The 27,405-nt window shown below is 35.9% G+C and overlaps 1 non-coding gene across 1 annotated transcript; it reads left to right on the top strand.

The window, feature by feature from the left end:
- The first annotated feature begins 5,629 nt into the window (after positions 1-5,629).
- Positions 5,630-5,736, top strand: LOC116157303 (U6 spliceosomal RNA). The gene has a single exon (XR_004141332.1). It is a non-coding gene; the product is annotated as a U6 spliceosomal RNA (small nuclear RNA).
- Positions 5,737-27,405: the final 21,669 nt, after the last annotated feature.

Raw genomic sequence — 27,405 nt, 5'->3', positions numbered from 1 at the left:
ATTACAGTAGTGCCTGAGGAGAAAATAATTGTTATTTATATTTATTGGTTTCTGCTAAAAGTTTTATGGACTGTTCCTAGAAAACTTAAAGATTGGCCAGGTATTTATTATACTTACCTCAAGAGAAAAGTTTGTAAATTGTGGGATTTTAAGTCATTATAAGTAGTGCTTATGACTTAATAATTGAATAACGGATTCTGCTTTTGTAACTTTCAGGATCTCTCAATATGGATGGCTGGACAGACAGGTGCTGTTTCCTAGCTGGGTAAGCCAGTATAACTGTAATGCATAAATTTCACCTCTTCAGCTGTTATCTCACGTATTTTCTTTCCTGTTACTACTCTGATCTATTCTCTGAATCTACGGGAAGTTAACAAGTGTAAGGACAGAGAGTTTTACAGCTTCCCACCAAAAAATATTAGTTTCTCTTCATTTATTATCTTCAAAAATTTATGATACATTTAAGTTTCAGTAAGCTTGTGATTTTGAGCAACAACTTTACCAGCAATTTCATTCAAAGGTTTTGATGTTCTTCAGGGAGAATTCTGGCTTCGGAAAAGTGATGAATTGTCATAGACAGAGCACTGATGTGAAGGGATATTAATAGGAACATTCACACTGCTCTAATAGTGATTATCTGCAGCAGCAGAAATCCTATGAATACAGACCGAGGTATTTCTGTTCCCGTAATTCCATAATCCATGCACCAGAAGAATATGTCCAAAGCAGAACAGTGATTTTCATCTTTGTGATATATATTCACTTTTAAACATGTTATTATTATATTTAAATCTTACTAATATTTTAATGGAAATTACTATATTCATTTTATAGAGGGAAACCAAATTTAGAGAATTTTATTGATTAAATATTAGCTCAAAGTGTCTTAAAGGTATTTTAAATACCTAGTAGAATATGGAGTTTTAAATTTAGACCCCAAATAATTAAATGATGGAAATGATTGTGGGAAAAGAATAAATAAATAAAAGAAGGAAAACTGGTTTAGCTTAAACTACACTCAACACCACCTTGGGTAATAATCAGAATACATAAGATCCTTAGTAATAATCTAAACTCAGGGGAACGACACCATGTAGAGAAGCATTTTACTTGCTCCAAAGCTAACTAGTAAATGTGAAAAGTTAATGTAATTTTAATCTTTATTCTACGTGACTCAGATCAGATGACATTACATCCATCTTTTGTGAACTCAGTATAGAATTGATAATGAAAACAATTTACTATATTTTAATGAATGAACATCCATTAATATAAAGAACTTATATTTATAAACATATATTTTGTCTTCCATTGAAATATTAATTACTATGTTCATTTTCAGGAAGAGAAAATTCTGTTTAGTAATTTTTTAAGTCTTCATCTTTTTTTTCTCAGTAGTGCCCTTGTGTGAGAATCTCATTGTCACCAGGTACCCAGATTGAAAGTGAATTTCCTTTAAAAATCACGAAGTGGCAGCTGCAGAATCTTTGGATCATCGCAGATGCCCCACATGAAGCCCATCATCTCCTAATCGTAAAGAATTCGAATCTGATGGTTCACAATCTACAGATCCGAATCATTATTGTTACAAAGTTGGAATCGTCCACTAAAGGCTCACATTCGCCTTGAATTGCAGAGTCAAAAAATAAGACAATTACAAAATTAAAGCAAAGCTTATTAGGACGTTTACTGATCAGTTTTAAATTAAATAAAGAAAATAGAAGTGAAGAAAATAGTTCTATTTACAAGAAAGTTGATTGGAAACTAAATATAGACCACAGATTAAAGCACTCACTAATGAATTTAGCACTGGATTCCAAACACAGACTCATGGCCTCAGAGGGAAATCAAAAAGCCATTAAATTAACTTAGGGCAAGTTTTATAGTGTAAATTATTGAATTTATATGACATTTTCCTAGTGGTTTACTTCCTAATGCCTGGTCCAATAATGCAATAGCAGTTGCCTAGAACGATGGTTCTAATGGTAAAATAAAAATAAAATAAAAACATAAATCTTTAAAATAAAAGTTTACAAACCAGACTGAAAACTGATCTGTTTCCCAGAGTCTCTGCCACCAATTACAGTCAGTAAGCCACCTTCCCCTGCCCTTCTTCCAGTGTCCAGAGTGTCCCTCTGGAAACTGAGCAGAGAGTTAATTAGACGACACTTCACATCCATGATTTGGGATAAATGGGTGGGCATGGTGGCCAGGAATTAGCGTCTCTGGACTTTTCCTCAAAGCAAACATCTGGACATTAACCAAAGTAGCCAGGGGCTTAGACTGAAGAAGTTTATCGATACCACCCGTTAGTTCTCGTCTTAAAAGGTGAACTTGTACCTTTAAAAGATGGTCCTTTCTAAATAATGCTTTCCCCAATATCTAAAGCCTGTCTTTGACTCTTTTCCTGTGATCCCATTTTTCCTGCTCTTCTTATCTTCCAAAGAGTGACGGTGATCTTCCACTTGATAACAAATACATTTCCTTTTATTTCGCTCCAGTTTGTCAAAGCGTGAGAAAACACTTTGCTTAATGATACAACATTGCATCTTCGGTCAGCCCTTTTAATTTACTCTCTCATTCCTTGAAAAGTATTATTGGACACTTACAGGCGCTCAGCAGTTGGGAGAATGAAAATGTTGTGGACCAGATACAGATTCATACGGTTCTGCCTGGCGGCATCACTCCGCCTGCTTCCAGGAGGCTGGGGAAACTCGCAGGAACAGCGAAGTCTGTGGGCGCGGGACCTGACGTATCAGTGCCTGGATGGTTTCCCCTGATGCTCTAGGATTTCATGAGCCTTGGTCAAAAGAAGAATTTAGCAGTCAAGCTTTTCTCCTTTCTTTTATTCAAAACAGAGTTATCTATAGCAAAGAGCATAAGACCCTTAAAAGAAATTTTCTTGAATCCATGTTAGCCTCTGACACAGGGATAAACATGACTCAACATTATCACAGTTGGATTTCAAATCTAATTCACGTGGACAGATACAGATGAAGGAAGTGTCAGAAACTGCCCTTACTTTTAGCTACAGTGTCCAGACACTTTTCTTTTAATTTCTGATTTGCAAACTGTCCCTGAGAAGGAAGAGTGTCAACTAAGATATATTTATCATCAAACCTCAGAGCTTATGGAAAAGCAGCTATACAACTCACATTTGTGAGTTTGTGAGATAAATATGAAAGAGAGAGGGGGGAGGGAGGGAGGGAGGGAGGAAGCGAGAGAGAGAGATAGAGAGAGAGAGAGAGAGAGAGAGAGAGAGAGAGAGAGAGAGAGAGAGAGAGGGATAGGAAGAGAGGATGCCAAGTTTGACAAATAAATCTAGGCACCAAATATCCAAATCTCCTTTTCAGTTCTATACTCTGAACATTTCAGTTACTATCATATTAGTCATCTGTAAAGGGTATCTACATTAATATTTAATTTCCAATCACACCATTCAAGTAATCAACAAATATTTCTCCCATGGAGATCATTTTATTTTAAATCCCCACTTAATATATTACATTTATTTTTACTGTTTTCTGGCTTAACCAAGACAGAGCTAAGAACGTTTAATTAAGGAATTTAGACTCTGAGTTTTCATTTAATTCTGAGATAAAAATATTAAAGTTTATATTCTTGTTTAGGCAATGGGGACTATAAATAAGTAAGACTGCATTTGTATCAGACACATGCAGTGTTGGAGTCTGTGAATAAGTCTCCTTTTTCGTTTTTCTTTTCTCTACTATTTCAGAACTTTTGAGTTACTCGATTTTGTGGTAATGAGATCAGGAACATATTTTAAATTAACTTATTAAATGTGATTTAAAGAGGATCATCTTTAAGAATCAGACTGATTTCATTTATTTGAACACAGTGAGTTAAATACATTGAAACAGTTTATCTGGGTGAAGTCTTACTTGCACCTAAAATACAAAACTTCAACTTGATATTCTGCTCTATTTATACGCAGGGCTAATATGGCAAATTCAATTGGCCATATTTAGTCTGATGTATGCAGACTCACTAAAAAGTGTGCCAAATTACACTTCCTTTTGTGGGGGGAAGGAATTGTGCTTTGAAAAAAAATTACCTATCATAGCGCTGCAGTGATGGGAACTGGAGGCTTTTGAAGTTAATAATATAGAATTAGAGTTATTTATTTAATTGGTTCCAGTCTACTGCAGTGTTTAACTAGCTCAGATAAATAGACTAATCTTTCACAATTAGTCTATTAAGTCTGGTTATTTTTGAAACTCATATCAGTTGTAATCAGAGGGTTTCCTAAGGCATAAATTATCTAGCACCTCGAGGACTTTTAACTTGCTATTGGGCTATTTGCTCTCTGAACTTTGTTTGCTTTAGCATAAGAAATTCCAGAGTCATAATAGGCATCTGAAAAGCCCCAGATGACTTCAGTGAATGGAATACATGAATGAGTTCTTAGCGACTAAAAGGAATCCCCGATTCTTATTGAATAAGCATTTCCTATTTGTAAACGTGTAAGTGCAGACAGCGTAAAACACAGAACAATAGCTTTTAGATACTGCTAACCATTGACATTAGCATGGAGTGTGTTCAGTCTCACATCAGGGTGCCACTTCATGCTGAATTTCTTCTAAATATGGGATTTCCATTTATTTAATATCAAGTATAATCACATTTTATCGTTTTAGACTCAGAACTTCTTGAAGAAACGAAGAACAATACTCTTCACAGTCGAGAATCTAACATGTTCCTATTCTATGACCAATCACAACGAATTTTATATAATGAACGAATGGAAATAATTGGCACACTATAACCTTGAGGTCAGAAGTAATAACCAAATATGTTTTTCAGTAAAGATGAAAAACTAAAGCGTAGATTTAATGCCTTGTGATCTCCTAATTGATCCCTAGTCCCTTCGTCCATCTACCAGCTTTCTTTGACCTCTGACCAACACAGTTCCACACTCCGTCCCGTGTTAGTCCAATTTGACGTCCTCTCTGAAGTCCCTCCTGGCTGTCCTGTTTTTTTTCTCTCCTTCCACATGTGTGAACTCTTTTAAACATGTGCGACTGCAGCATTGTTGACTAGGTTTTGATGAAGTTTCAAAATAAACCTCTCCTTACTCTGATTGCCTAGAAAACATACATTTGATAATTAAATCAATTGGCTTAACAATTTGATCACATTAAATTTTATCAGTTCAAAAGTACCTTTATGCTCCTGCTTCAAGTCCCTTGAAAGCTGGAATGTGTTAACATATGAAAGAAATGATCAAGCCTCTGCTAATTTTAATGTGATTGAATTTAATAGTGGCAATTTTTAAGTAACAACTGAATTGTTTAACTATCTAAGCCAAAATAATTCAGAGTTTGTGCTTGTGTTTAAACTGATATAAAGAATACTAATAACTGAAACTCTAAGGGTCATGATAAAATCCAGAAAAAGAGAACAGAATATGTTAAATTTTCTATCATGAAACATTTGAAATTTTAAATGTTTGGCATTCAAATTTAAATTCACATTTAAATGAGAGATTTCTGATGCAAGATGGGGAATTTAATTACAATTAAACGCAAAAAGGAAAAGACCCAATGTTAAATCTAATGATAAAAATTACATAATGGCAATTTAAAATCAAATAAAAATAATCTCCATAGTGCTAGGTTCTGCAGCACATAGGATAAAATTGGAATGACACAGAGAGGATTAGCAATGCCCCTGTGCAAAGATGACACGCAAATTCATGAAGGGTTCCATATTAAAAAAAAAATCTCCATAGACAAAATATTTGCTCCCATATCCGGTGTTTTCATTAGTATCCTAAGTGATGGGTCTAGAACTTCAGCTAAGGTGTACCGGCGGGGTCTCACCCACGTCATGGTCCCCGTGGAGTGAGGATTAGCAAGTACTTGGGAAAAAAAAAATTGTAAAAATGCCAAGTTTCTATAAAGACAATGAAGAGGATTCCTTAAGACCACTCTTTAAGGCTGTCATTAAATCCCTGAAATTGACTGAATACAATTCCTTGAGGAAAATAACAAATATTATCAAACACATGAAGAAGGTACTGAAAACAGGAAAAGAAATTTCAAAACAGAGAAGATAAAGTGGTAAGAATTACCAGGTAATTAGAAAATTACAACAAACAGAGGAGCCCAGCGAACACACAGTAGTTGGAGACAGAGAAGTACTGGGGATTTGGTTAATGGTCCAAGGAGACAGGGGCTTGTCTGCGGTGCTCTACTGTGCGGCAAAAGGAGGAACATTCGTATTTGACAACAGAAGTACACACTTATAGAACGTTTGGAAGCCACTGTATGAAAATGCTATCAGTAATATACTAGATGGTGGTTCTTTGAATCATTGTTCTCTATTTATTTCTAATTAGTCTCAGCAAATATGTAATTAATGGGAAGACAAGGATTTTAAAAGCCAGTGACATCTTGTTATATTTAGAGGACAAAGTAAGTCCAAAAGTCTTTTTTTATTATGATAACAGATTGGTGTAAGTACCAAGATTATTTTATAATATGAAAACACATCAAAAATATGATGGTTGATACTCTACTGCTGTTTTAGGAAAATGAGCCGTGTGTCTTTATTTTGGGCACTGCTTTACAGTGGAGAGAGAGATTTCTACATTCTTCCCCTTAGGTTCAGCACGATGAAGGCAGCACACTTCACATTTTGCGTGTGCCGCAGGTGCGTGTTATAACCTCTGAAGAAATGGAATCGGTAACTGGAAAGTGGGGCTTGCTCGTTGGCACCTGTAAATTATAATGGCATAACCTTTGAAAGTAATTAACTGGATGCCTTCAGGTATTTATATTCTCTGTGATAAATTGTTGACTTTTCTTGCTTTAAAGTTTGGATAATAACATCGCTGTCACAGGTCGGAAGTTTAATTATTGATTGGTTAGGTAAAGGAGACTTGGATAAAAGATGACCAAAGTTCATATTAAAAGTCCTAATCCCTCTCTTCCCTCAGGAAAGGGAATTTTAGGAACCAGGTCTTCTGCTTCAGTGTGGACTATCTAATTCTTTCAACATCTAATTCTATTCTTTTTAAAGAAAAGTCCTAATAGAAATAAGTACAGGCTCTTTGCACTGATAGAGTTTTTCAGTATGATTTTACCATTATGTTAAAATACAAATATATGAAAATGTCAGGATTTTAAAATTAATAACTAGATGAAATTTTTGTAGAATTTAAATATTATTTTATGAGGCCTAACCTATCTTATAAAGATAAGATATTAGCTGTTTATTATTAAAACTAAATAAACTGAGGAGTAGGTAGTTTAAATGATCTTGCTCACAAGTCTAGGCATTTTTCACTGTCAGAACTAGAAATTGAATTCTTCTGTGCGGCTCACTGGGATTACCATTGTACCACGCTGAGTTATTTACCTCTCAGAGCAAGAACACAGTCCTCATGGGTATTCTTTAGATCACCACCTGGAGGAGATTATAATACCTATTCTGATTAGCTGTGGTATCAAAATATCACGGAAAAATATTTCACCCTCTTCGCCTCCTAGTGCACATCCCTGGAGATCCACAACAATGACAACGCCACACACACACACACACACACTTTTCAACTTTATTTAACCTAGAATTTTTAAAACATATCAAGGTAGACATTTTTGCCTAGCATCTTGGAATTCGTTTTTCAAGCTAGTTTAAGAAAATCTTTCAGGACTAAAGCATGAATCCTTGTATCAAATCTATTAGTCCTAATATTTATTTTGTTTCAGCAAAGCATGCGCAATTAAGTAGTAAATTCACGCAATTATGTATCAAATTGAAAGGATAAATTTATGCCTGAAATATGAAAAACAACTAAATGAAAGTATATAATAATTTAGGGCATAGTCTAATGATAAATCATGGCTCCGACTAACACTGATTATAGACACAATGTTGTCTTAAAAATGAGAATAAAGAGAAGTTGTAAGACATAATTAAAAACAATAGAGTTTATTCTTGCATCTAATAGGATATTTATGGTGAAAATCTTTAAAAATAAATAAGATACAAATATAAAAACCACCATTACCAATTATTTGGAATCTTGTTCCCTTGGTAACTACACACACACGTACACACGTACACATGAACACATTTAAGCATTTATTTAGTATAATTAATAGGTGGTCTCATTCGCATTATCTAATTAACTCACTCATTCAGCCATCATTTATGATGTGCTCATTTAGTCTAAAGTACAGTGTTACACATTCCATTAAAAATTAGTATTTTCTTCAAAGTCTGTAAGGTTACACATGACCAGGTCCTGACTATTTTCAGATTGCTCCTTGGTTTTCTTTCAAATTGTCAGAAATGCTAAACGCTTTCATTCCCCAAGGTCCTTAAACCAACTTTTTTTTTCTCTGCCTGGAATGACCTCCTTACAACTCTCCAGCAGCCATCTCCTTTTCTTTTTTGGTCCTCAGTTTAAATGCACTGAAATGCAGATGACGCAGCATGGAAAGTGCGGAAGCGTTTAGTGAGCAGCTCCTGTGTTCCGGACCTCACCGCACCCCCTGACTCCCAGCTCCTCCCTTGAAGCAAAAGGATTTAAATTTGGGACTGAGATTCCTTCTCGGTCTCCCACATAACAAATCGCGGAAGGCACACGACAACACGGGTCTGGGGGTGGAGTGAATGATTGGATGGATACATGAATTCGGAAGTATCTGCAGAGGGGAATTGTTTGCGAACTTAAAATATATGATGAAAATGAATCTGGTTGAGGAAAACCACAATCACCTAGCATTGTAGTCAGAAAGTAAAAAATGATGATAAACTTTTAGGCAACAAGGTCTTTTATTGGCTTTTCTTCTTAAATACGTAGATTTTTCTTAGTATATTTTTATGACCAATGTTCAACAACATTGCAATATTAAAATGTTTATTTCCTAGAATCATTTAATCATTAGAATATTTTTTAAAAAAGGAGAAACATATAGTTAAGAAAATATTAATGGGTTAAAAAAAACCCTCCTGGTTATGAGGCGATGTGCTAAACAAAATTTAGTTTCTCTTTGATCTTTTGGTCTCATCACATTTCTTTAAATCTTTCTGAAGGAAATCAATAACCTATCAAGTGCACAAGGATACTTGATAGTTTAGTTTCAGAAGACCCCCCCCAAATCAATAATTTTAATGGCTTACAGGCTTAAAAACTTTCAATAAAGCAGCAGACTACGCAGATAGTATTTTTAAAGTATTGTTAGTGGTATCTTAATGTTGAAACAATCTCACTACTTTTGTTCATGACACAGAAATCTCTGTGTCTTTCTCTGGCTCTGCGTGTGTGTCTGCGCGAGAGCACACGCGTGCAGGCATGAGACAGGTGGAATGATGGGGGACAGAAGTAGAGATTATAAATTGCTCTAGGGTATGGTTTGGACCTAACCTGATTTTTAAAATAGCCTGATTTCAGCTTTCAATTTTTGAAAAGTGTTAACACAAAGATTTTTTGTTTAATTTTATTTAAATCAGTTTTTTATTTTATAATTCAGTTTTTATAGGGAAAGAAGGTACTATGAATAATGCCAAAACATGATTGTCACTAATACACTTTGCTGAAAGTATAAACTCAAATATCAATCATTACTATTCAACGCAAAGAAGAAATTAGCTGTATTTAAAGACCACAATAAAATTTAAAGACCATACCACATTTTATAATTGAAATGTAGAAATATGTCTTCGAGAATGTGCCAAGTTTTCCTTCTTTGAATGTTCTGCTTCTAAACATCCACTAAAACATCCCCATGTAGAGAGAAGTTGTAACATGTCACAGAAGAAAAATGCCCACACATGACAGATAAACTGATGCTGGAATCTGTGAGTTAATTTCCCCAACTACAGTGCAGTGAAAACTAGGTTTAGCAGTGCTGCACCAACTGGATGGTCCTTCATGAAATAAATATAAAGTAAGAGAAGGATGGGAGGGAGGGAAGGAGAGACTGAAGGAAAAATATGAGGATGGAGGAAAGAAAAGAAGAAATAAAAATCTATTTACCATATTAATTGGGACAAGGGAGGGGGCAGAGGCCCTTTTGGAGAGACTTAGTAATTTTTTAGGGAAGATGAATGTCCCCTTAGAAGAGCAGATGGGAAATATGACAGTTTGTGACAGTTTGCCCAGTGACTTCTCGTCTCTCCTGTGATGAGTCAGCATTCCCTGGTTGAGATACTTCTGGGGAGGGAGTTTACGACAACTGAGTTCCTTCTGGAAGATTTGTCATTAGGCAGATAAGGGGAATCCAGAAAAAGGCTCTCGCTGTATTTGCTCTTTCTCAAGTACCTGTAGCTCAAAATAATCAATATACCGAAGCATCACATTTGAGGCTGGCCTGTTCTGAACTGCTTACTACAGTCACATTCTGGGGTGTTGTTTTCTGTTCCTGTTCACGCACATCCCAGTTTTCACAGATACTGCCAACCTGCTTTCCATGGGTGTGGACAAAGGCCTGCTTCGAGATTCTTTATTAAGCTTTTATATAGACTGTTCTAATCTGATGGAGGAAACTGTCTATCAATGTAGGATGTAATTTGTGTTATTCTTACAAATATATCTGATCAAATTTTCCAACACTTAAAAGTTAATTGTATTGTGTGTGTGTGTGTGTGTGTAACTGGCTGCATTTACTATTCTATTGAGTGTTTGTTTTTTTTTATACATTAATAGTGATTAGTACGTATTTCAGGACGTTTGGCCCTTTGATGTTGGTATTTGATGAAAGTAGATTTTTCTAATTCATCTGTTGTACAGCTTTGCTCTTGTTGATCTTTTCTTCCCGCAAAGAATTTTAAATGGTAACATTTAAATTGTAAGTGGTGTATTTATCAATCTTTCTTCCATGACTTCTCAGTTGAATCACAGGAGAAAATCTTTCCTCACTCCAAATGCTATAATGATTCTCTCACGTATTTAGCACTTAGGTAATTTTATTTTTTAACATTTGTATTTTGGATTCATTGAAATTGTATATTTAAGGTAGGAAGTATGAATCCATGTTTACTTTTGTTTTTACAGAGGCTGGGCTATGATGTGTGCCTTGTTTACGGAATGGTCCAACTCTGCCTTGTCTAACACACTTGGACGCCAACTAACACCAAATTCCTGTATCCACTTATGTCTGTCTCTGGATTACCAGTGTGTTCCATTGTTCTTGTCTGTTCCTAGGCCAGATTCATAAAACGTTGTGTCTGGTCTACACAATATGTTTCAGTTTCTGTTCATTGTAGTGACTACTCCCTATTTGCTTTCTGGAATTTCCCTAGGTATTTTTATCTGTTCCTTTACTTCCATATAAATTTAAAATCAAATAGTGTAGTTAAAAAGAACCCTTGTTGCTATTTTATCAGGATATTGTCAAATGTATAAGTTAACAAATGGAGAAATGATTCTATGATGCTTAGGGTCATCCTATCCAACATCACAATAAACCTTTTCTCTTGTTTAATGTAATTTCTGTCCAGTAAGAAGCATTAAAAAATTTACTTTATCCATCTAGTTTTTTTTTTAACATTTCTTAGTTTCATTGCTCCCCATTTGATATCAATATGTGTATGCATTTGTGTATTTATATTCATCTTGTGTGTATATATAATTAACATATATGTGCATATCATTAAATGTAAAATACAGCATATATACTTAAAATTATATAAAACATGAATGGGCGGTTTAATGCATCATTAAATAGTGAACTCACGGATGATCACTACCCAATGAAGAAACTATAGCCAGAGGTATGGCGTATGGTGGTTGTAGATTATTTTAATTGCTGTAAACTGTGCATTTTCTGAATGTACCACAATTTGTGTGTGTCTATTTGAGTCATTCCCAATATTTTTCACTATTATAATCCAGGCTTCTATGAATGTTTCTGTACAATATTCCAGCCCACTACCTTTTCCAATGTAGATTCCTAGGAATGCAACTACTCCATTGTAGGTTATGGAGAACTTCAAATGTCCTAGGTCAGCCTAGACTACTTTCCAAAATTCCTATCACTGTGCAGGGTAGGAAATTTGAACTAGCCAGATGTCTATTCGCAAATACTACAGCGTCCAAATACTTCAGCTTTGCTAAGTCCCAAACTGACTCGTGCCCTTTTCCTCGACTCTGAACCTTCTGCAGTGCTTCCTCTCTCGATGATCAAATACAAGAACCTTAGAATCGTTCTCAGCACCGTCTCCTGCCTCACTGTGTTACCAGCACTCTGTGTTGATCTCTCTTTTCTACATCTGTCAAATGGGCTCAATGATTAGATAATATAAAAAATATATATGTATAAACTCGGCCTTCAAGGGCAGCATGATTCAGGCTCTGACGAGCCCTCATTTTCACCGCATGAAACTCTCTTCCTCAATATCTTTTGTCAGGTCTCCTCAGTTTCATTTTAATACATCAGACGTGTGATGATTCCTCTTTCTCAAGGCCTTTCACGTTCTGTCCCCTTTGCCCAAAATGTGTTGCCACCTCCCATCTATAGACTTCCGTAGACAGATTTCTAAGTATGTATTTTCCTTAACACAAAGAATATTTACTTTATATTTAGTGAAAGAGTTCTCTTAAAGTTTAAAGATTTTTATCATATCATACTCGGGCATCCAAAAAAAAAAGGTGAAATAAACTGAAGTTTGATGTTTCTTCATATTCAGAGTCCAAGTCTTCTGAGTCACTTTTCAACTTAGAATAATCAGTGTCTTTTTTTCTTAAACACAGTCCAGTGCTATGTGGCAACGGGAGCACTGGTGATGCAGCATTTCTAAAAAGAGTGTGTTGTTACTGTCTTTTGCTCAACGTCAGCAGGAAATTCCTGACAAATTGATGCTTGACACCTTAACGATAGTCGCATTTGATGCATAAATCTGTCACACCAGCATCTCTTTGCTTTGAATTTTTTTCACCTATTTTTAGCTATTTGGCAATTTATCTTGACATCAGCTTCATGGCTTGTTGTGATACACGCAATCCTAACTCAAGCAAAACGCAGCAGAACTTCAAACTTCTGGACATCTTACTTCTTTAGGTCTCACAAAGCATATTTTTGTTACTTTGCAAGAAAATATGAAATTGTAATCATTCCTCCAATGATAGATATGTTCTTCACCGATGTGGAATTTACTCTGCTGTTTGAGTTCCATTTTTTCCTGTAGACACAGTACCTTTTTGTTTTAATGCTTTTTCATGATGATGCAATCTTTGTAAATAGAATTTCTTGGCAATTAAACCACCAATTAAACTAAAAATACTTAACTAATTTAAAAATGAGGACACTCTAACAAGCTCTAACCCATGCATATCCATGCAAAGCAGTAAAAGTTGTGTCCTGTCTGTGGCCTGGTTGATGGCAATTGCAAGACACATTCCAAGAAGTCAAGGTATGTGAAAATGTATATCTCTCATATTTGATAAAATATGGCATTTTAAAATCTATAAAGTTTGTCAGGTTCATAGCAGTACTAGAAGACAAACCTGAAGAATCAAGGAATGATTGTGTATTAGAAAAACAAGCAAAGCAAAAGATTGCCATTAGGATGAAACACGAAATGATTCAGCTTAGTTTTAATCCTCTTAATTTTTATGTGGCTTATATACACAAATCTCTTCTAAATGAGCACTTACTGATTTATAATTCAGATATAAATGTTTTTAAGTGGTTGCAAGTAAATTTTAAAACTCCAGAATTACTGCGGAGTCTCAACTGCCTTTCATTATCCATCCACTAATGAAACGCTGGGTTTGACAGCAGTTGCCTTCACCTTCCTGTGCCCTCCTTTGCTGAGTAATGGCTGGGGCAGAAGAGCTCTCCTTTCCAGATCCCCAGGGCTCATCACTGCTCTCCTGGGATCTCGCCACCTCTGCCACTAAAAAAATAAAGCTAAGCAATTCACACAGAATACCTCAGTGTTAATTCCGGAAAAACTTAACCTTCCTTGACAATGTCAAAAATTACAAAATGAAGGAATTGACTTCGCTGTGATGAAAACCGCTCATAAGGCACAGTGGTATGCACACAGTGGCCATCCAGCATCAGCAGCAGACAAGGAATTGCAGCAGAAAGCCCCCTGCCCTGCCCACTAAGCTTCAGTTTGGAACCGTGAGGATGGCTGAAGACACCTGAGAAAATGTGGATGAAGTTGGGGGTGTTCCCAGCAGCACCGAACGATGCAAGTTCCCAGAGTAAGCAGGGACAGCTTGTCCCCTGATTTCAGCAAGGACTCGCATGGGCCCATGAGAGACAGAAGTCAGGACTTCCTGCAGTGGCCTCAGCATCCTCAAAATATTTCTGTTCACCCTCTTCACCACATCTATCAAATTGCCTAGTACATCATAAGTGCTAGTCCATGGTGAATGATTCTTAAAACAAAATCTATATGCTTGAAGCCCCAAATTCCTGTTTTGAAATAATTAGGTCACTGCCAAGTTGGTTATCACCCTTTTGTAATTTATCTGTAATTAACCTTTTTATCTGGCATTACTTTCCACTAAAATTGCTTTGCTTTGTTGACCAATATCTAAGTGTTTGAGAACAATAATGTTCATTTTTAACATTTTATATAGCCAGTTTTATAAAATCACTTGAAACACAGTTTTATAAATGTCATAAATGATTAGTGGTGATTGAGGCACTAATTCAGATCACACAAAGAAAAACTTAACTAATGATAAATTAGAACTCTATTAAATTAGTATCATTGCTAATATATGTATCTGACATGTATAATTTTCCATTTTTCTTGACTTCACATTTTCTGTGAGTATTATGGGATAAGACACCAGAGATGCAGCAACAACAGAGTTTTAATCCAGCCACCACCTCACCTGGGAAACGCAAGATAAACATCATCTTAGAAGTAAATGTTGATGCTGATGGGTAATGATTTATTTTTACTGATGTTTCAGGAAATATATAATATAAGCCACATTTTGTGCATAATGACAGATCTTGTAAAGGGCTTAGATGAAAAAGTTAAATATAAAACAAAGATGAGTTCGGACATTATTTTTGTTTTTGTATTACCCATGCAGCTGCTAATTTCATGGAAATTCTCTAAAGAGATATATTATAAAAAACACAGAATCGTGAAGATAAATGTAAATATACTGCAGTATTCCTCAGTTTTGGGTATTGTTTTGGATACATTTTGTTAAAATATTTTCCATTTAAAAATCATAATGATCAAAGCTTAAATTGGGGACCACATACTAAACCCTATGCCTGATACCATGCTATTAGCTTTCCATATATGCCTTTACATAATCTCTCAATAAATCTAAGGGGCAGTTGATATTATTTGGCGTAAAAAATGAGTTTTAGGAAAGTTAAGTGACTACAGCAGTTTCATTGTGACAGATGCCAAATTCAAACGAATATCTGTACAAATTCTGTAATTCTTTTTGGCACACGTTACGTCTTCAAAACTATCCTGTCATATTTAACATTTGCTTTTGGTATTCTGTGACTTTGTTGTAAATTATGGTATGTCCTTCACATATGAACCAAAATGGAAAGTTTCTGTTGATCCTGATGTAAAAAAACAAATCCACCACACTTCTTCTCATTATTTTTAAATCAAATAAATCTCTGTATTTAAAAAGTCATTAAAAAACTGAAAGCTTCAGACCAAGTGTAATGGCAATGGAATGAAAAGATGAACTCAATTCGGTTCCTACAACCCTTAACTGTTATTAAGGATGATAATTTTGGTGTCAATCATGGCTCCATGCAAGATCATTTGGTGCATCCAAACACGGACCCTGGAAATTCCAGGATGAAGCTAAGTTCTGACTTTTTTGTTACATCTCATTGAATTCTCTCTACTTTGCTTTATGTGTAAAGATATTATTGGAATAAATCACTTTCTGGTTAGCTGTATTCTTGACACATTTGAGGACAATAGATCCAATACCTTGAAAATTAATGAATGGATACAGAAGTTGTTCCCAAACTCATCAGTCTTGGCATACCACAATCTTACACTTTCCTGACCAGTCTTTCTGATGACTGCCACACTCAATGAATGCAGCAACTTAATTAAAAAAAAATAGAAGATACTAATGTATTTGCAGAATGAGATTTGAGAAAAGCTGACAGCAAGCTTCATGGGGGCTGAGACCTAGGATGAGGTGTTGTAAAGAGAAAAGAGGGTAAAAGGAAAAAAGAGCAAGGGAGAAAGAGAGATGCTTGATCAAGTCATGGAGCTATGATTCCTGTTGATGCTAATATCCTCCAATTTTATCTTTATTACTATGATTATTATCATTATTATGCCTGTGATTTGGCTTTTGGGTGCACCAAATTGGATTATGCATAATCTTTGTTTTGAAATTATCATTATTCATAGTCCATTATGTTTTGATAAATCTGTGCTGTATAATGGTATTTGAGAGTTACTGATTTCTTGAAAGAAGCTAGAAAACAAAACAGGGTTTCAGAAACAGCATTTTGGGGGAAAAAAAAAACTTCAAAGACTGCAAATCACAGTTACAACTTTAATTAGAAGTGAGGTTTGATTCTCCCCTAGTACCACCGTTATTGAGGGTTCACAGAAATATAGCTAACCCAAATTTAATTAATGAGCAACAAAGAGATATTCACTTATGGGGCAGCATCACGATAAAGTCAGACCCATTTATCAGCGTTAAGTAGGCATTGGCTACTGCATATGGAGGCCCTTTGGGGTACCATCCACGTCTAAACAAAGGCTTGAGGTGCCTTCCCCTGGCATATGGGCACGTTCCTATACTGAAGAGTGTTTCTTTATTTCTTCTTTTAAAGAATTTTATCGGTGATATAACAATGACTGATTTTCTGACATATTCCCTCAGTAATTTAGTTACTGCTCCATTTCTGTGAATCACAGCCAAGTAATTAATCTTTTACCTAGGAGACAGCATTGGCGATGTTAATAAAACACAGGAACAAGAATATATTTAAATAAGAGAAAAGACAGGAAGGACCTGTTTTAGGGTATTATTAAAAAAGGACGTTTTGGCAGGCACGAAGAGGAACAGAAGCCTGATAGCAGTGTGCGGACTAGCTCGTTACTGGTTAATAGCAGTGCACAGAAGTCACATGGAAGCCGCGTTCGGCTCAGAAGAAATACACTTTTTTTTTTTTTTCAAACACAGCAACAATGAGAGGAGAAGCGTTCATTAGTTTGTATGGTCCATATATTGCCTTCACTTGGATGGCTTTCAAGGGGTTGGACGCCTATTCCAGGGACAGGCTAGCCTCTCTTTCTCCCCAGACGTACATTATTCTAATTAACTACGTGTAATTAAGATGAAGTGATGCTGGCAGTCTCCTTTTGATCATACTGACCGAAGCAACCGGGAGAAAATTTCAATAACCTCTGCTGCTTCAGTGATCTAAAGTGGAGTGACCTGGTGAAAATGTTTGATACGTATATTCTGAAATGATGGAAAGGAAATACATTTTGGCATAATTCTTGGGCAGCCTGTATATATTTTAAAAAACTTTTATTATTTTTGAAATGACAATTTTTGACACATGTAAACCATTATCATGGCCAGAAACAGAGGCAGCAGCATATCTTCCCCTAAAAGCTTACTCTCCTTCTAGAAATCAATGCTGACACCATTTGAAGCATTGACTCCAAGCACAGAGCTTACAGAATAAATCACACAGACATATATATTTACCACAATATATAAGCAATGCCAAAAGATGCCAAAGAGGTGAATACGGATTGAAAACTTTATTTAGCTATCAAGATACTCACCAAACCCAGTTTTGTTCATTCATATGTTAGGAGGCTTCCCTAAGGAATTATTGAAAACAGACTTCCTATCTGATCTTTTCCTGCTTCCAAAATATATATTTAAATAGAAAACACTGACATATTTCCTCCTAAGGTATGTTGCCTTTTTCCCTCACCCCATTGACATTTGCAATGTTCAAGATTAGCTATTGCTTTGGGTATTCTGTAAGTTTTAAATGGAGGCTCCAAACTGAGCTTTTGATACAGTTGTCCTGTAATTATTTTTGTCCATAAAGTGATCTTGATCTTGAAGCTGTAAGTCATGCATTTGGATTGTACCTGTGACGCTTCCTGACTCTTTTTAGTGGTTTGAGTGTTAGACTGATGTCAGCAGAAAAGACATGGAGGCAACTGTGATATGAACTAGTGAAGCTACAAACCCTTCTGGTCTCAGTTCTTCTATCTTTCCAAAGAGAGGACTGGGCTAGGTATCTGCTAGGCTTAACATTTATAATTTTCTTTGTAATTTGAAATGTTAAAGTTTATCCAGTGTGGTATTTTCCCACACAAAACTTTCAAATGTAAAGTCCCCTGAGGTTTAAGAAAATGTGAACATCAAATGCTCCTTTTTTGAAGTGATGGTCAAAATCCCAGTAATTTTTAAAAGCCATTTATTATAGCTAACGTATGTAAGAAATGTTTTCTCATTGATTTTGCAACACCATAAATCTACATTATAAAATACACACAGCCTAAGCACATCAATTTGAAAGAAAAAAGATAGTTCAGCTAAGGAAATTTGTAAGCAGATTACTATTTGATAACAGCAGGTTAATAGCTCGTTAGTTTTTCTAGTAAATTAATTGTTTTTAAAGCGTCTAGTGCTTCAATTCAATTTCGTTCTCCTTTGTGCATTTTGAAAATAAAAACTAATCTTGTGAATAAACCCACAATCAATTAATTTTAGCCTAAAAATGTAAACATCTATGATCGGCTTTTTCATTTTTTTTTTTTTTCTGTTAGAGATAAATATCTGCTAAATCAAAAGGCTTAGATACTTACATCAGAGATCTGGTGAAATGATCTTTGTTGTAATAGGAAGTGTAGTAAGAACTGCTAGCCAGCAGGGAAGACACTGGGAGATCCTGTGACACGGGCCATGGTTTCTTTAGAATATTGATATCTTTATTTGGGTCCAAGTGCACGGACACCAATCTTAAGCAGCCCAGCTACCGTTCAGTGCAAGAAATGGGTCTCTTTGATAGAAAACTGGCTGCATAATCCGAAAGTGTTCAGACACCTCATTTTCAGATACAATTTTCCAAACTAGCTCTTTCTTTTTCTAGTTAATTGTCCATACACAAAGTTCACCAATTCTCCAGGCTACAATTCTTAGTCATTCTCTGTCAATTAGACCCAGATGGCAAAATTAAAGGCCCTTCACATCACGGCACAACAGTAATTTTAGTTCATCAAAGATCCTTACCCCATGCCGCTTTTTCACAATTAATATTTAAGTTCCTGTTGGGCAAGGGCTTCATGAACAATGACATGTACTCTGTAGCGAGAGGATCCATCTTCTTGTCAAAACTGATGGAGAAAAGAAAAGTAGTCCGCGGACATGATAATTACACAGTGCCTGCAGAGGTGAAGGTGAGACACTGCAGACGGGCTGGAGATGAAAGAAACTCTCGTTGCCAAGGAATTCTGGGAACCACGGAGATTCTAAGTCCTAACTGAGCTACAGTCCTTGTGTCAAAGGAAGGCTAACGGGAAAAAAGAACTGTAGGGTTTGGTTTGATTTTTAAATGCAGTTAACAGCAAATACAAATACCTTGGAGAATGAAAGCATGAAATGAATCTGGAAATTCTTTAAAAAATCCAGATCTGTCTCTCTACACACACACACACACACACACCAGTTCAGCTTTTAGGAAGCAGTGGCTTCTCACACACACTTTACATAATCCTGAAGTCTGGAATGGAGGGAAAGAAAGTTTCCCACTGCTAGGAAATACATTCTCCCATTAAACTGACCTGGGGTCATTTTTCATTAGTTGAATGACAACGACATCTATATTCACTAGTAATAATACTGCCTTGGGTTTGTAGATGTGACAGCAGCCAGCAAAACAGTTTATCTCGATTCGTTCTTGCAACAAAAACAAATGATTTCATCATTTCAATTTCAACAAAGAAAGAAGTCCCACAAAGAAGTTCAATGATTGACGAAAGAGTCCACAGTGTGTAAGAGACAGACCTGGGTTTAAATATGTCTTCCGGTACCAACTTCAATGCTCTTTCTCAGAAATCAAAACTATCTCCCAAATCCTTACGGAAAGACGTTAATCTGTGCGGCAGCATTTAATGTCTATTCCAGAGATGTTAAAAAAGGGGGATAGTGGTTGTTTGCAAAGCAAACAAAACGTTGTTTTATAGACTTCCCTGATGTTAGAGCCTAGTGATAAAGTGACAGCAACCACAACTTACAGAAAAACATGGATCTTCTTTGTTCAAGATAATTATATAAATAGCAATCATGTCGCAGTCCCCAAAAATGAATTATTTACTTATAAAATAAATCATATTTGGCAATTTTAATACATGCTTGAAGAAAAGCCAAAAAAAGAAAAGACATATTTTGAATAAAATTTTCTTGGGAAAATTAAATTTATTTGAAAAAAATGATAAAGCAACAGATTCCTTTCCTGTTCTGTCATGACTGATTTCTTTAGGAAATAAAAGATTAGTTGACTTTGCTGTTTCTAAAAATACAAATTTTCTTTCTCAATTCATCACTATTAATAACATTCTCTTTCTAAGTGAATTATCATGAAAATGGTGGTGGTGGTGGTCGTGATGAGGATGATACCAGTAATGTTAACATGGGTCAAGGATTGTGCACAGAAATTCACAAAACCCAGGAGCAGTCACTATTATTACCCATGTTTCAATAAGCAGGCAAATGGGTAAAAAATTGTCACTTAATCAGAGAGATAAAGAGATTGTCCACCATCCATTAAGCAGCAGTGGTGAATTCAAACACTTGTGTGTCCAGCTAGAGCAGCTGCTTCACCTGTGAATCAAACTCCATGCAAAACACAAACATCGTTTTGCCCAAGAACTGTAATTGTTTGAACTGAGAAAATTACAAGAATTGTGACTTAACAAGGGTTTCAATCATTGGCGTTTTATCTTAGATTTCCTCTATATTTTGTATATAAGCAAGATATACCTGAATATTATTGAAAGCTGCTGATAATTTTTTTTTTTTAATATTATGTGGTTGGTTAAAACTGCCAAGTTCTGTAGTCTGTTGATACTTTACCTTCAGAAAGTTCTGGGATTAATTCTTTATTCCATCTGGTTGGAATCATTTTTTTTTTCCTGGCAAAAATATCAGGATTTTTATTAATTCTTCAAGATACAGCCTAAGTTTTATATCCCTTACACAGTTTTGTTTTCCCTCCCTCAGGTGGATTTAACTGTTCTCTAAAAGTCACTATTGCTTCTGTACAAACCTCTGTTGCAACATTTATTGCTTTTATTGCTTTTTTCCACTACATATATGCCCATCCACCCCTGCTAGTGCAGAAGGCAGGGGCCTGCTGGTGACAGGAAGCAGATTCATTAGCCATTCTCAGTGTTGAGCAGAGTGCTGACTCGACAGTAGTTTCCCAATTAATGCTCATTAATTAACAATTCATACTCAAATCAGCTTTCTACAAAGGACAGATTAAAAATATGTTAAATTGAGATTATGTTTCCTCTTTTAATTTCATTGTATTATTGAAATTTTTTACAATATACAGTCCAACTTAGGTATTAATAACTGTACCCATTGACTTCCCTACACTTCCCAACATTTTAAAATCCTAAAGAACATACAGTCATCATGGGAAAATATATATTTTAAATCCATCATTGCTATGAACTAGAAACATAAGAAAGAAAAGTAGGACTTAACACTTAAGTGGAAAATTCTGTAAAGTTTGATTAATGCTGATTTTAGTAGATCTTGGTTATTGGTTTGCTTCCATCCCCCAAGACATATTAAATCTTAATGCTCCGAAAAAATGCATTAATTTAATCTTGACAGCAAATGTTCCTTGAAATTCTTTATACTCATACATAGCTTCCTTTCTCTCTAGAAGTTTAGGAGAGAGTCAGGGAGATGGAACAACTGAGGACCAACTCCATGACGAGAAAGCAAAAATAATGATGCTAATTTCTTCAAATTCTGAGAAAAAGAGTCACAGGAAAGGCAGGTTTCTACAAGTATATTTTTAAGTCATTGCCCATTGATGCTCTCTACCTTCACTATCTACACCTTGACTTTTTGATATAGAGAAATATCAATTAATTTTAAATAAAATGCAACAACATTATTTATTAAATAGTATAACTCCTCACATTTAATATGTAACTCCTGCAGGTCAAAAAGTGGGTCAGGATGAAGTGGTGAATTAACTAAGTAAACAAATTACGATATATTAAAATTTTGTATAAAATTTCTGCAAAACCTGATTTTTAAGTTCCAATAGCAAATTAATGTGTACGAGACTATTTTTGATATGGGTAAGAAGATAAGAAATAGAGAGATTACTGGAATTACTTGCTCTAAGTTTTCACTTTTTAGCAATTTTCTTGACTATTGCTTATCGTTCTACTTAAATTTGATTTACGTAAATGTTGGCATTTTCTCATCTCAACCAGGGAGCAGGCAACTGAGTTACTACTAGGTGTGTGGCACACTCCTCGAAAAGCTGTTTGATATTCTCTGTAGCTTTTTATTTCCTCATAAAAAACATTCTGAAAATCCTGACACGTTTGGGAGTGATTAGACCTTGGCTACAGTGCAGTTTTTCATTTCAGTTGGATCAATGACTTGTCCATGGAACATGATTTTGAGACCCAGTGGTACTCAGTGGGCTGATCATGCAATTCAGAGTTCAAAGTTCTAGGGTAATAGATCAATCACTATGAGAGAATGTGAAGTAAATGGCTTATGTCTGCTCTTGGGGCAATATGAGATGGACTGACGGCAAAATGGCGAAAAATCCAATGATTTTAACACCCTCAGTCTCATTAAAATCTATAGAAATCACCTATACTTGCAATGCAGTAGGTACAAAGTGAATTCCACACTCAGAAAATGTCTATTAAATACTTAATACAAAATAGAGCAATCACACTTGGTGGATCTAAGGTTACTTGATTTAATTTGTAGGAAGAACATTAAAATAATGGGGAAATCTTAATTTAAATTTATATCTTAAGATCTTTCAGGAGATCAGAGAAAGCACAGCTGGGTTTCCCCCACAGACTAGTGTAGTATATACTCAGCATTTCACAAAATATGACTCCTTTAACGAAGATAATCATGAACTTCAGGTAAAGTACATTCTGGGCATGTTAGAAAAGATTGAAATTACCCAGATCAGAGTCTTCAGAAAAGCCATCATTCTCTCAGTTTACCCCAACTGTGCCAAGATATTGTAGACCAGTGTGTAACTAAAGAGAACGCTCACCAAGCGTGGTCTCTCCCCTCCCCCCACAGGGAGAGATGACATCAACTTCAATAAAATTATCAAAAACACTAAGTAAGAAAGAAAAGGATTTGAAAAATTACTTCTGGATTTTATTATAATGCTTGAATCCATATGCCTTAAATTCTGATATTCTGGAAAAGCAGTGATATGGATAGCAACATTATTTACTACTGGTTTCTTCCATTATTTCTAGAAGCCTATTTCTTCACTCCTGGGTTTTCAGAGTCCAGTGTACTTCCTGACACGTAGAATGTATCTGTATTTATGTCTCTATTGATATCTATGCCAATGTCCATATCAAAATCTAAAAAGATATCCATCTATATAGAGATAAAAATATATGTGCATCAAAATCTCTAAATAATTATAGCTAGGGAATAAATAGCTGTATATTAAAGAAGTGTATAGACTAATGTATCCAAATATACATAAACACACACATATATTGATAAATACAAAAATAGAAGTGAGAGGATATAGATAAGAAAGTATAATAATAAAACATTTCAACAATAAATGTAAAGAAATACAAATTAATCAATAATATAGTATTTTGGGATCTAAAATTTAACAAAAATGAGTGATGGAGGACAATTTTAGCAAGTCAGTGAATGTGGCTTTCCTATTCATTGGGAAATCATTTCAGAAATAACTTAGCAATAAGCACACATGCTGTTTAAAGAGCCATGAATCCTTCTTTCGCTAATTGTTCTATCAGGTAAATATTCTAAAAAAATATAATGGGAAGAAAAGCTTTATGTGCGGAGATGTTTATTAGATCATCATTCATATTGCCAAGGCTTGGAAATAATCTAATTAGCTATGTGATGAGTATTTGGTAAGTTAAACAACATTTAAACCCAACTGGATTAGTACATAGCCATTACAGTTATAAACATTAAAGCTGTTAGTGCTACGAGAAACTTTTTAAATAAAATGTTAAATAAATCATAGTCAGAAAAAATATAAATAATATGATATCTAACTGTCAATGGCAAAATAATGGGATAAATATTAATAAAATATTATCATTTCTGGATAGGTGATTTTCTTTTTTTTGTATTCTTTCTTTTTCTTTCTTCTTTTTATCCCTTTGACTCTATACGAATTCCCCACATTTTCTATAAAGATATGCATTATTTTAGAGTACCATCATATAGTTAGAATTGTATGGTTGTTAAAAGAAAATGTGTTTCTCTGACAAATATTTATTAAGTATGGTGTGTAGGCATGGTGAAGAAAGACTAGATATGGGTTCTTGCCTTTTAGTATTTTATAGCATTATGTAGAATCCAAAGGTTAATCAGATAATCAGGCTGGCAGGAGAATGACATTCCAGAAATCCACAGTAATATCAAGAATGGAAAGGACTATGCAATGATTTTCAAGAACAGCAGAGAGCTGGGAGAAAGATGGAAATGGGGGCCAGCTTCCTGTGTGGTTGGGGGAATGGCCAAACCACATCAAATAGAGGCCTGTAGGTTTCTGATCAGAACTTTACTTTCACCCAGAAGCCAGAGGAAATCTTGTAAGGTCTGAATGAAGGAATGACAGAGAATATTTTGAAAGGAATATGATAAGAGTGTCAAAAGACTAAAAATAGACTTACCATATCATCAAGTAATCCCACTCCTGGGCATAAATCCAGAGGGAACCTTAATTCAAACAGATGCATGCACCCCAATGTTCATAGCAGCACTAGTTGCAATAGCCAAGACACGGAAACAACCTAGATGTTCATCAACAGATGACTGGATAAAGAAGCTGTGGTATGTATAAACACGATGGAATACTACTCAGCCACAAAAATAATATAATAATGCCATTTGCAGCAACATGGATGGACCTGGAGAATGTCATTCTAAGTGAAGTAAGCTGGAAAGAGAAAGAAAAATGCCATTTGATATCACTAATATATGGAATCTAAAAAAAAAAGAAAAAGATAAATGAACTTATTTACAAAACAGAAACAGACTCACAGACATAGAAAACAAACTTATGGTTACTGGGGTGGGGAGTTCGAGATTTTCAGATACTAATATATATGTAAAACAGATAAACAAGTTCATACTGTAGAGCACAGGGAACTATATTCAATATCTTGTAGTAACTTACGGTGAAAAAGAATATGAAAATGAATATATGTATGTTCATGTATGACTGAAACATGACACTGTATACCAGAAATTGAACACAACAGTAGACTGACTGTACTTCAATAAATATATATATATATATTTATACACATAAAAGGGAGTGTTGGAAGGAGACCAATTAGGAATTCAGTACAACTATGCGGGTAAGAAGTGTAAGAAGGAATAAGTCTGAGTAGAGCTTGAAAGAGAAGCATACTCCCAGCTTATAAAGTTAGACTTGTCTGCGCGCAGCTTCGCGGCCGTGGGACTCACACAGCACACCAAGCCCACTCCCCTCATGCGCACAATGGTGGTGACAACAGTGCCCTGATAAGGTCGCTGTACAGCTTAGACACCACAATTCACATAGAGCAAATATCACAGAGCCTGGCACTTCGTAAGTTCTCAGGGGGCATCATTTCTCCTAACTAGGTGGTAGCAGTGCAAATCCAGAGAAGTATACAGATGTACACGGATGTACGCCATTGGTGGCATTGTTGATTGGGCTGATGGCAACCCAGCTGGTCTGATGAAGATGAAGGTGCGCTAAAAGTGGGACGAAGAGAAGCCGGTGAAGAGAAGTGAGGGACACCCAGCGACTTACGACTTTGAAGACGTTTGTCTGGAAGGAAGGAGAGATTCAGGGTGGAGGGTAGAAAGGAAATGTGGGCAGTGGGATGGAGGTCCTCAGTTCGGTGGCCAAAGTCCTGGCACCTGGATGCGTTTCAGACTTCAGAACTGTGTGGTTATAAAAGCAACACAGCACAGGTCAAAACAGGGCTCATCCCTGCGGATACACCCGAAGGCGCAGCTCCACCTCAGCCAGCGCCCCGTCACCTGGCCCACTGGACTTAGAATAATGCGCCCCCTCTAAAATGACTGATTCCAGTGCTCGCTTCTGGACTGAAGAGCGTGAGAATGATCACGATGTCGGGCAGCCATCCCGGTCCCACTGCTGACCACCCACGGACCACTGGGGCCCGGGGAAGTCACCACCCAAAGTCGAAGCCGTAAGTTCCTCATGGCGCTGACTCGGCCGACAGCCCACAACCCACAGTCTGCAGCTCTACCCTCTGCTGGGAAAGTTTCCCCTTCAGCTCCCAGAACTGTGCGGTAACCTCATTAGGACTACCCCAGGCCACTAACACCTCCTCTATTTCTTTTCTTAATGTTAATGCTGCTTTAGGGAATTTTGGCAAAAAAGATGACCTCATAAGTTCTTCTTTATACTAGATATACAATTTCTAACCTTTGAAAAATATGCAGATGGATTTTTATATCAAGATCAATGAGTATATCAGAAAGTAATGACACAGAAAAAAATAAACAAATCCAAAATCTTACAGATGCTGGGATGGTTTGTATAAAAACTGATGCTTGGAAGCCAGGTCGGAAGAGGACATGGCGTCAGCCTGTAAGGTCTGGGATTCAGAGATCAGAGTAGAATTAAAGTTTAGGGAAGGGGAACTAAACACCATGGTGTTTGGTTTGATTTGACATCGTGAGATGCCCTAGATTGCAGTGTGCGTGGGTCCTATGTCCGATTATCCATTCAGATGGGGAGCCAGACTAAGCACGTTAGCAAATGAAAACACTGAGAATGGCAGAAACCTGCCCTTGTTGTGACGTGTTTGTGTTTGCATTTATTTATTTTTTATGGAACTTGACCTCACTCACTAATTAGCACCTCCTGGCAATTCCAGTTGGGCCTCTATGCAGATCATTCCAGGAAGTCATTTTAAAGGTATTAATTAGGCTCTAAGGAGAGATTCTCAAAAAATGCAAATGAATAAATTTTTAAAAATTTCTCTATGCACTTGGCCACCTGCTCTCTTGTTTTGCTGCGTTTTTTCACAGCCCTGACATATAGCAGCGAATATATTAACATAACAGAACATGTCTGCAACTCTGACATAGTGTATATTTTCTCTCCTGTGAAGACTTTTTTCCTCCCCTTTTGGGTTCAGATGATTATATCTTTTTTTTTT

This window comes from Camelus dromedarius, chromosome 13 (genome assembly GCF_036321535.1).
Source record: "Camelus dromedarius isolate mCamDro1 chromosome 13, mCamDro1.pat, whole genome shotgun sequence".
NCBI lineage: Eukaryota > Metazoa > Chordata > Mammalia > Artiodactyla > Camelidae > Camelus > Camelus dromedarius.
The sequence above is the reverse complement of the archived record's forward strand: the minus strand, read 5'-3'. Positions and strand labels throughout refer to the sequence as shown.